The sequence below is a fragment of the Rattus norvegicus genome, chromosome 10 (assembly GCF_021556685.1).
Source record: "Rattus norvegicus strain SHRSP/BbbUtx chromosome 10, alternate assembly SHRSP_T2T, whole genome shotgun sequence".
NCBI lineage: Eukaryota > Metazoa > Chordata > Mammalia > Rodentia > Muridae > Rattus > Rattus norvegicus.
Window position 1 is genome coordinate 20,282,058 of NC_141543.1, and position 10,093 is coordinate 20,292,150.

The window sequence follows — 10,093 nt, forward strand, 5'->3', positions numbered from 1 at the left end:
TCCATCCATTTACTAACCTTCGTCCTCGTCCTCCTCTTCTCTTCTGAGGCTGTTGGGTGCCCCAGAACAGAGACCCAGGTCCCATGCCCTTTGCCCATAATTGCCCACCGTTCCCTGGAGCTCACCCTGTTAATTTCTCCAGTTCTTTGCCGTACTGTTTTAGAGTTAAGATCACGATGAGCACCAGATCCTGAGGGACCTTATTCTCTCATTGGGGCTGAGTTGTAGATGAGGTCTGCTTAGATACAGGTCCGTGACACCCAGTTGTGGTGGTTGGTGACCCCAGCAGATCTGTACCCCCAACAGAAGGCATCTATTTTGGATCCATCCCAGCCTGCACAGCAGCTTCCAAGACTGGTGGCTCCTGGGCACCTACATATGTTGACCAAGAGCAGCCCTGACCTGTGCATTGTACCATCAGGGACCAAAGTTATTAGCAGATTATCTGGGGGCTCTGAGTGGCCCAGTAATCTTTTTACTTTTTATTAGTTTTTTAGTTTAGGGTCTTATGCATTAGCCCTGCCTGGCCTCCAACTCAAGGATGACCTTGAATTCCTGTTGCCCATGATTCCACCCCCAATTTGTTGCACAAATCACAGCACATCCCCTTTGGGATCTGCTTTTCAGCTAGTACCACAGTTGAGCCTGGTCTGGAGTCATGGCTATTGGATTTTCTGCAGGAATGAGACTGAGGGAAAGGCAGAACTGGCTGGGTGGAGAGGTCAGCTGGAAGTGGTATGTAGTTATCAGAGTGTTTGATCTGTGGATCCACAGGGCACTGCAGAAGGTTGTAGGGCAGGAACGTGTGATGTAAAGCCATGGTGTAGGGATAGTATGTAAATCGCTCTGATCTCCACCTTGGGCACACACTTCTTGCTACCACCCCAATGTTGTGGGTTCTTGAGTGAAAGGCACACATGCAGCCTTATTTTTAATATGCTCTAAGCAGCTCAACAGCTGGGTCACTCCCAGACTAACGCTCGCTCCCCATTCCCAAGAGGTCGGGTGGATGCTTTTTGATTGTTCAATGGTGATGGGTATCCGTCATCACTTAGGGGTTTGGTCACTGTCTTAGTGAGGGTCTCCATTGCTGTGAAGAGACACCAGGACCAAAGCAACGGTATTATAAAGCACAGCATTTAATTGGGGCTGGCTTACAGGTTCAGAGGTTGGATCCATTACTATCATGGCAGAAAGCATGGCAGTGTGCAGGCAGACGTGGTGCTGGAGGAGCCCTACATCCTGATCTGAGGGTAACCAGGTAGAGACACACTCTTCTGTAGGTGGAGCTTCAAAGTCCACCTCTACAAGGATGCACTTCCTCTATCGAGGTCACATCTCTGAATAGTGTCACTTCCCAGGAACCGTGCGTATTCAAACCATCACAGTCACAGATTGTTAATGGTCTTGGTCAGTGAGGAAACAAAATATAGAAGGTTAGATTTAGGGATCTCTTCCTCTCTTTCATCTATCTTTTTATCTAGTGTTGGAAAGAAAAGGGGGGAGGAGATAAAAAAAAGGGGGAATATAGGAATGATAGGTAGATAATTAAATGTACTTTTTTTTTTATATATTGTTGTTTCTCAGTTGATTCAGTTCATGAACTTTAAATATCAGACAGCATGCAAAACCAAGAAAACGGCTTTCTTAAGGTTGAGAGGGAGATTATTTGTATATTGGGGGTTGCTTTTTGTTTTTATGGTACTAGGAACCCAGGACTAACTGCATGGCTCTTCTAATAAGAACAAGGTTATTAATCAAGTGATAACATCAGAACAAATCACTGTATACTGATACTTTATATGAGACAAATGAGAAAATCAAAGTGATAGTAAACTTGCATTGGTGCCTGTCTGTGTGTCTGAATGTGTGTGTGTGTGTGTGTGTGTGTGTGTCTGTGTGTCTGTGTATTAGACTAGAAAACAACTACAAGTCTTAAATATATTACATTGGTATAGATTTTGTATATTGATAGGGATTTAAGGTTATTTTTGTTACTACATAATGTATATATGTTTTTACTCTTTTTAATTGTTTGTTTACTTTATGAACACTGTAACTGTCTTCAGACACACCAGAAGAGGGCATCAGATCCCATTACAGATGGTTGTGAGCCACCATGTGGTTGCTGGGAATTGAACTCAGGACCTCTGGAAGAGCAACCAGTGCTGTTAACTGCTGAGCCATCTCTCCAGTCCATGTTTTTAACTCTTGTTTAAGGTATTATATCTATCTGACTTCATTTAAAGATATAATGTAAAGTTCCAGCCCTTGAACTTGTGATCCTCTTGCCTCTGCCTCCTTCAGCAAATCCTACCAGCGTGCACCACCACAACTGGCATTTCTAGCCCTTGAAAACAACAATTACACTCTATTTACGATAATTAAGAAATGCAAGTTACAAACAGCTATAGTGTACTCATATAAATAAAATAAATAGGGGCTGGAGAGATGGCTCAGAGGTTAAGAGCACTGACTGCTCTCTCAGAGGTTCTGAGTTCAAATCCCAGCAACCACATGGTAGCTCACAACCATTTGTAACGAGATCTGATTCCCTTTTCCGGTGTCTCTGAAGACAACAGCTACAATGTACTTACATTAAATAAATAAATAAATAAACCTTTAAATAAATAAAATAAATAAATCTCAAAAAAAAATCCAAAAAACAAAAAAGAATGCAAGTTACTAGTCAATCAAACTTGTCTTACTAGGTACCAGCTTGGTAAATTACAAATTAAAATGAGCTTTTAGCCCCCTATAGATTTCAAAGTTAGGCAGATAGTAGATAGCTAGAGACAAGCAACATTTGCTTATTCCGATATACTTAACATAGACTGATGGTCTTCAGACACTTAAGAGATCTACCGAATATGGCAGTTCAGATGGTTTAATAAGAAAAGGCTTTTCGGGGTTGGAGATTTAGCTCAGCGGTAGAGCGCTTGCCTAGCGAGCACAAGGCCCTGGGTTTGGTCCCCAGCTCCAAAAAAAAAAAAAAAGAAAGAAAGAAAAGGCTTTTCATGAAGATTACGGGCGGGCACTGAAGAACCTCCATGTGGAGTTTGTTTCAGGTGTGGCAAACAAAGCCCTTTCCTGGGCTGCTGACAGCATGCTGTCTAAACCATGGGGAAGCAGGACACTAGGAAGTCAACAGACCAACTTTGCAGAGTCCTTCATAATTCCTGCTTTTCAGAAAAGTCTGTCAGATATCCTGAGCCTGTAGGCTGAAGACGGATGCCTGAACATTACAGAGGAACCTTAGGTTACTGTCCAAGCAGACAGTAGCCTCTGTCATTTCCACAGCTTTTAGAAGCTGCTTGCTGTGCACTTCCTGTTTACTCAGATAATATTTATCCCTGAGGATCTTTGATGGGGTTGAAGACTAGATAGTTATAGACTCACAATTAACCTTAAATTGTTTAGCATTTAATAACATATTTTCAGGTCTGAAAAGATATTTTTAGGTTTCTAATACAAGAAATGATAAGAAGCAGTTTAGGTTCAGAACTTGGGACTTACCAAGGCAGGATAGGGAGTGGAGTACTTTCGCCAAGGCTGCTGAATACAAAGTGACGGACATCGGGAATGTAATTCTTACCTGACCGTTCTGTAAGGTTCAAACTTCAGGACAAAGGCTGCCTTAGGCAAACACCGGGTGGAACTTAGGAAAACACTCTGTTCCTGGAATTGAGCTAACCGCCCTTAGCAGGGGTCCTTTACCACCCCCTCTTCGTGCCAAAGATATTTCCCCTACCAATGAATTCAAGGGACAACAGGCAGCCACCAATGAATTAAAAAAGTAATAGGCCCCACCGATGAGAAATAACCAACTCATGCTGTAACCTAAAGCCTATACCCTGAAACAGTATAAAGGGTGTGGGCCTTTGTTCTTCGGGGTCATCTCTGTCCCAATTACAGGGTCACCCCAGTGCACTGGATCGTTAAACCTCTTGCTTATTGCATTGATCTTCATCTCCGTGTTTTCGTGAGTGGGACCTCCTGGATGTAGGGCTGACAGGGTCCTACAGTTCTCACAATTGTTCTTATTATATGTAGTTTATCGATGTTAGAGAAAAGCCTTTCATTGGACTAAAAGGGGGAGATGTTGGGATTATCTTTCTGTGTTATGTGAGTGCTGATTGCTGTACTGGCAGAGTGCTGAGTGCAGGCTGGACTTTGGTATTGTTACTTTTATTGGATCATCACCTGCTCTAGTATTTTGTAAACAGTCACTTCCCTCACCTTCTGATTGGTTTAATAAAGATCTGATGGCCAAAAGGGGGACAGGAGAGGAAAGGCGGGACTTAGGGCAGAGATAGAACCTGGGGAAGAATTGAGAGGTGGGAAATTTGCCAGCCAGACATGGGGGAAGTCGGACGTACCAGGACTTGAATGAGAGTGAGAAGGAGCAGGCCATGTGGCACACAAGGACTAAAATGAATGGGTTAATGAAGTTGTACAAGCTCGTTGGGAAATAGTCTAAGCTATAGTGCCTAAGCTTTCATAAATAATAAAAAGCCTGTGTCATTATTCAGGAGTGGTGGGTCAGAGACAGTCTGGCAATAAAGGTTAATGCCCAGAGCATATGAAGAGCCACGACTCACCAGGAACACTTTTTCTAGCTCAGGTCTGGATGTCTCTTGCTTTCTCCTCACACTGAAGCTATACCACTGACCCCAGGGTCTCTCAGTCTAGGCAGAACAAGGAAGGTATGCCCATCCTTTCTCTGTGTAATGGCCAGTCTTGGTTGATTGTCAACCTGATTCAGAATTACCTACAAGCCAAGCAGCTGGGCTCAGCTGTGAGGGATTTTTCGCGATTGGATTATTTAAACTGGGAAGACTTAAGTTGTTGTTCTATTGCTGGGACTGGAGAGATGGCTCAGCAGTTAAGGGCACTGGCTGCTCTTCCAAAGGTCCTAAATTCAATTTCCAGCAACTACAAGGTGGCTCACAAACATCTATCCTGAGATCTGATGCCCCCTTCTAGTCTGCAGGCATACATGCACACAGAGCACTTATACATAAAATAAATAAACAAAATAAAGACCCCCACCACGACAAAGGTAACTTACAAAACGAAACAGTTAGGGACTTACATACAGTTTTAGAGGGTTAGTCCATGATCAGCATGGTGGGAAGCATGGTGGTAGGAAGGCAGGCAGGAAGGCAGTATCTAAAAGCTTACAACCTTATTCACAGGCAACAGGCAACAGGCAACAGGCAACAGGCACAGAGAGAGAGAGAGAGAGAGAGAGAGAGAGAGAGAGAGAGAGAGAGAGAGGGAGGAGAGGCAGACACTTGACTTGGCCTTGGCTCCAACAAGGCCACACCATCTAACTCTTCTAAAATCATGGGAATAAGACAATTCAAATATATGAGTTTATGGAAGACATTCTCATGCAAACCACCATAAAGACCTGTCCTAAATCTGGAGCATTCGAGGTGGGAAGATCCATGAGGAAACATGAGCCACATCTTCTGCGGGCAGCCCACATAAGAAGATAGGGAAGAAGGAAGCTCTCGCTTTTTACCTGCTTGCACTGACTCTTGTTGACATGCTCATCTATGCTGCAGCTGAGGGCATTACTTCCCTGCTATCAGAACCTACTTCTTCAGGATTCTAGCGGAAACTAAGAACCCCCTGAGACAGCTCAACCAAACAGTTGAAGGACAGATGGCTCGCGCTGGGTGGACTGTTACCGAAGACAGAGGGTCAGGACTGCGGCTGTGAAGGACCAACAGTTCTTCATGAGGGCATTTGGGCTGTTTGTGGAATTGATAATTGTTTCTGTTGGAAAAAATTAAACTACAATTCTTAGTTTATGTAAAAAGGGGGGAAATGTCGCCCGCTATCTGATCGTACTGTGAACCCCTGAGATTGTGTTATGGTGTGGCTCAGGCCTTACCACACACCCTTAATCCCCCCCCCCCACTGGAATACAGACACGGCTTCAGTAGACACCTTTAATTTCAAACAATGAGGGCAAAGTTTGTAGACAGAGGCACCCATGTTTAAAAGTGAGGCCTAATTGAGTGGCAGACAAAGTGACGAATCAGAAAAAGGTTTGGCAGAATAGAATCTGCCCAGCTCTCACGAGAAGAGAGAGGGAAGGGAGGCAACACAAGATGGAGCAGAGGACAGAGAGGAGAGGGAGTTTTCCTGGGAGAGTTTTACAGAGACAGGTTGAAGAGAGAACAAACTAGACAGAGGGGAAGACAGAAGGAGCCAGAGAAGGAGGAGACAGAAGATTAGAACGGATTAGTTTGAGGCTGAGACAACTGAGTTAGCCAGAACCTGGCTGACTCCATGACAGACTGCAAACTGGCAGTTTGGAGACTAGGCCTAAGTTTCTATTTCCCAGGAAAATGAGAACCTAGGTCCAGGAATCAGTGGTCAACCAACCACAGCCATGGGCAGCCAATCCGAGGACACTCTGTCATCTGGCCTGAAGTAAGAATAGGTAGCTAATGAGTGAGCACCTCCCTGGTAAGTCTCCAGAGCCAATGTAGAACCAGTCAGACCCCTAGAGACAGAGCTAACCAATCCAGGTGAAAGGGCACACACCCCTCCCTGGAGTTCCCCCAACTGACCACAAAAGCTGGGCCTGCGAGTCCACGGAGCTCTCCACCCCCAAACGGGGAGACCCCCGCATGCAGGAGAGTCAGCTTTTGCATATTATTTGAGTCAGGGTATCATTCTTCAGCAGTTCTTGGACCCTAACAAGGCCAAGCTGAGCAGTTCAGTCAGAGGCTTGAGAAACAAGCAAGATTAAATGAGTCCGCTCGAAGAGGAGCTTTAAGTCAGAACGGCTGAGTTGAACCAGCCAGCCAGAGCTCAGAAAGAGCTAGAAGGGTGAAGTAATTGAGCAGTAAGCTCCCAGATGGCAACTACACCTGGTTAACAAAAGATACTTTTACGGTGACTGATGTTGAAAAGATCAGTCCATTGTGGGGGGCCGGTGTCCAGAAGAGCCAGACAAGCAAAGGTTTGTGGGAAGACAGATACATCTCAATAATGCACTCGTGCACCATTGGAAGGTGCCCAGGTTTGGCACCTGGTTCCCTAGAAGGCATGCAGCTTTGGCTCTCTGCTGCCCCCTGATGGGTACATTAGGAACGGTGAGGCCTGGAGACAAGTGAGCGAGTGTGAACAATGGAGAGAATGAATAGGCTTGTCTAGGCTAGGTTCAAGGCTAGGGTCATTGCCAGCCCAGGGGCGATTTCTTCAAGGACACTGAGAACAGAATCTGGAGCCAGGCCTAGAAAGTGGGTTGTGTCTCTGGTCAGACTCAGATCAGCAGGCATGAGACACCTGTCCTAGATGTTAGCTCTCAGCTCCACTCAGGATCTGGGTGAGCTCTGACATTGCCTTGTTAAGCTTCCTTGTGTCCGAGGCAGCTTCCAGCATGGAGGACCTCTGGTCTTATTCCCTTACTCTTGGAATCTGCTTCCCACTACGATGTTGAGGGTAGCACTCAGTTACACTCAGTTTTACCAGTTAGGCTAAGTCTTCTAGATGTACGCCTTTGTACATGTATTTTAGATATAAAGTCCATGGTTTCCATATTTCAAACATAGTGTCTTGGGTTTCCATTAAGATGTTACTTTGTGCCGGCTGGACACATGGCTCAAGCCATGTCAGGCAGTTCATAATCACCTGTAACTCCACGTCTGGGGGATCTGACACTTCTCCCCCGTAGGCACCTACATTCACATGTGCACACCCCACAAACACCAGAATATAACAAAATAGGTTGTAAAAGATATTGCTTTATTTTTATTAATAAAAACAGCAGCAGCAGCAGCAACAAAGCTGAGGGCAGGGCTCAGCTCTTGTCATGATTTGTATCCCTGCCACTGCAAAAACAGCAACAAAAGCTGACACTTTGGGTTGGCATGGCAGTGCACACCTGTAATTACAGCCCTCCACAGCTAGAGAAGCAGGAGGACCAGAAGTTCCAGGCCAGTCTGGATCACTCAAGGCTTCAAAACCACTACCCCCCAACCCCAAAATTAATTAATTAAATTGACTAAAATTAATTTAAATTTTTAAAAAAGATTTATTCATTTATCATATATAAGTACACTGTAGCTGTCTTCAGATACACCAGAAGAGGGCATCGGATCTCTTTACAGATGGTTGTGAGCCACCATGTGGTTGCTGGGAATTGAACTCAGGACCTCTGGAAGAGCAGTCGGTGCTCTTAACCGCTGAGCCAACTCTCCAGCCCTAATTTAAAATTTTTTACTTTATGTGTGGGTGTTTTGCTCACCTGTGTATCTGTGTACCACAGGCATCCCTGGTGCCCAGGGAAGCCAGAGGAGGGCATCAGATCACCTGTAACTGTAGTTACAGAGGACTGGGAGCTGCCATGTGGGTGCCGGGGATAGGGCCCTAGTCCTCTGGAAGAGCAGCAAGTGCTTTCTTTTAACCAACGAACCACTGAATAAATTATTCAGCTCTCCCCACCAATTTTTTTTTCCCAGGGAATGTTATAAAGAAGAAATAAGACAAAAAGTAATCATCAAGGAGAAAAAGGCTATAAAAAAGCTGTAGACATGCAAATACGCTTAACTTTTTTTAGTAAGCATTCATGTGTTGTGTGCGAATGCGCATGCGTATGTCGGGGGTGCGTTTGTGGAGGACCTGTTGTGGGATATTTTTTTTTTTTCTTTCTGTCATGTGGGTTTCAGAGACAGAAAACTCAGGCTGTTAGGCTTGGAGGCAAGCACCCTGACACACTGAGTCATCCTGCCAGCCTGCAAATACGTTTTCAGTGAAAAATGTATCTTTTAAAAACAAAAGGTTTGCTGGGTAGTTGGTGGTGGGACAGGCTTTTAACGCCGGAACTTAGGAGGCAGAGGCAGGCCCATCTCTGAATTCCAGGCCAGCCTGGTTTACAGAGGGAGTTCTAAGATAGTCAGTTTTTCTGCACAGAGAAGCCCTGTCTCGAAAAACCAAAAACCAAAACCAAACAAACCTCAAAACCCAATCAAACTGAAGAATCAAAAACTTTTGGATAAGAAAGGATTTTGTCTGGTAAAATAAAGTTTTATCTTCAAGTAAGCTATTGTTCCATAATTGACTTAGAGAGATAAGGTCAAAATTTTAAAATTTAGTGCTTTTTTTCTTTGGTGCTGGAACTAAAGGCATGCACCACCATATCCAACTTCTCTGTTGGATTTTTAACAACTCAGGAAAACAAGTGTTACAAGAGTTAGAATTTAGGGGTTGGGGATTTAGTTCAGTGGTAGAGCGCTTGCCTAGCAACCGCAAGGCCCTGGGTTCAGTCCCCAGCTCCAAAAAAAAAAAAAAAAAAAAAAAAAAAAAAAAAAAAAAAAAAGAAAAAGAGAAAAAAAGTTAGAATTTAAGCAAGTTTGCTTTAACTTTTCTCATTTCTTTTTCTTTTTTTCTGCATTATGTTTAGGTCTCCCTGTATGGGTACCCACGGAGGCCAGAAGACTGTGTCAAATCCTGGGACAGAACTGGAATTAAAAATGGTTGTGAGGGGGTTGGGGATTTAGCTCAGTGGTAGAGCTCTTGCCTAGCAACCGCAAGGCCCTGGGTTCGGTCCCCAGCTCCAAAAAAAAAAAAAAAAAAAAAAAAAGGAAAGAAAAAAATGGTTGTGAGCTGTCCGATGTAGGTGATTGGACAAATACTAGTCCTCTGATAGATCTGTAAATGCTTTTAGCTGTGGAACCATCTCTCCAACAGAGGAGGGTCTCACTGCGTAGCTCTTGCTGGCCTTGAACTCACAGAGATCTGCCTGCCTCTTGCTTTGATTAAAGGGGTTTGCCGCCAAACTCAACAAAGTTGTTTTTAAAGTTACTTTGTAACTCTAGTTCAAAATTATTATTCGAGGTTACCATGGTACACTTGACACCATGTGAGTGACAAACATCGTGCGTACGTCCGAGAGCTGAAGGCACTGCGGGCCTAAACTATATAAAGAGATTCTGTCAAATCTCACCATGCCTACCTCCAGACATGTAAGACTGTCTTTTAGGGGATTCAACAACCAAACCTTGGAGGCTGAAGCCAAAGAAAATAAAAACCTAAGAGGAATTGCCCGTATTCTAGCATTTCCCTCTCT

The 10,093-nt window shown here is 44.3% G+C and overlaps 1 long non-coding RNA gene across 1 annotated transcript; it reads right to left on the reverse strand.

Moving 5' to 3' along the window:
• Nucleotides 1–1,120: 1,120 nt before the first annotated feature.
• On the reverse strand, nt 1,121–3,589 carry LOC148002788 (uncharacterized). The gene is made up of 2 exons (XR_015631481.1): nt 3,517–3,589; nt 1,121–1,406 (listed from the first exon to the last, which is right to left on the reverse strand). It is a non-coding gene; the product is annotated as an uncharacterized LOC148002788 (long non-coding RNA).
• Between the last annotated feature and the right edge of the window lie 6,504 nt (nt 3,590–10,093).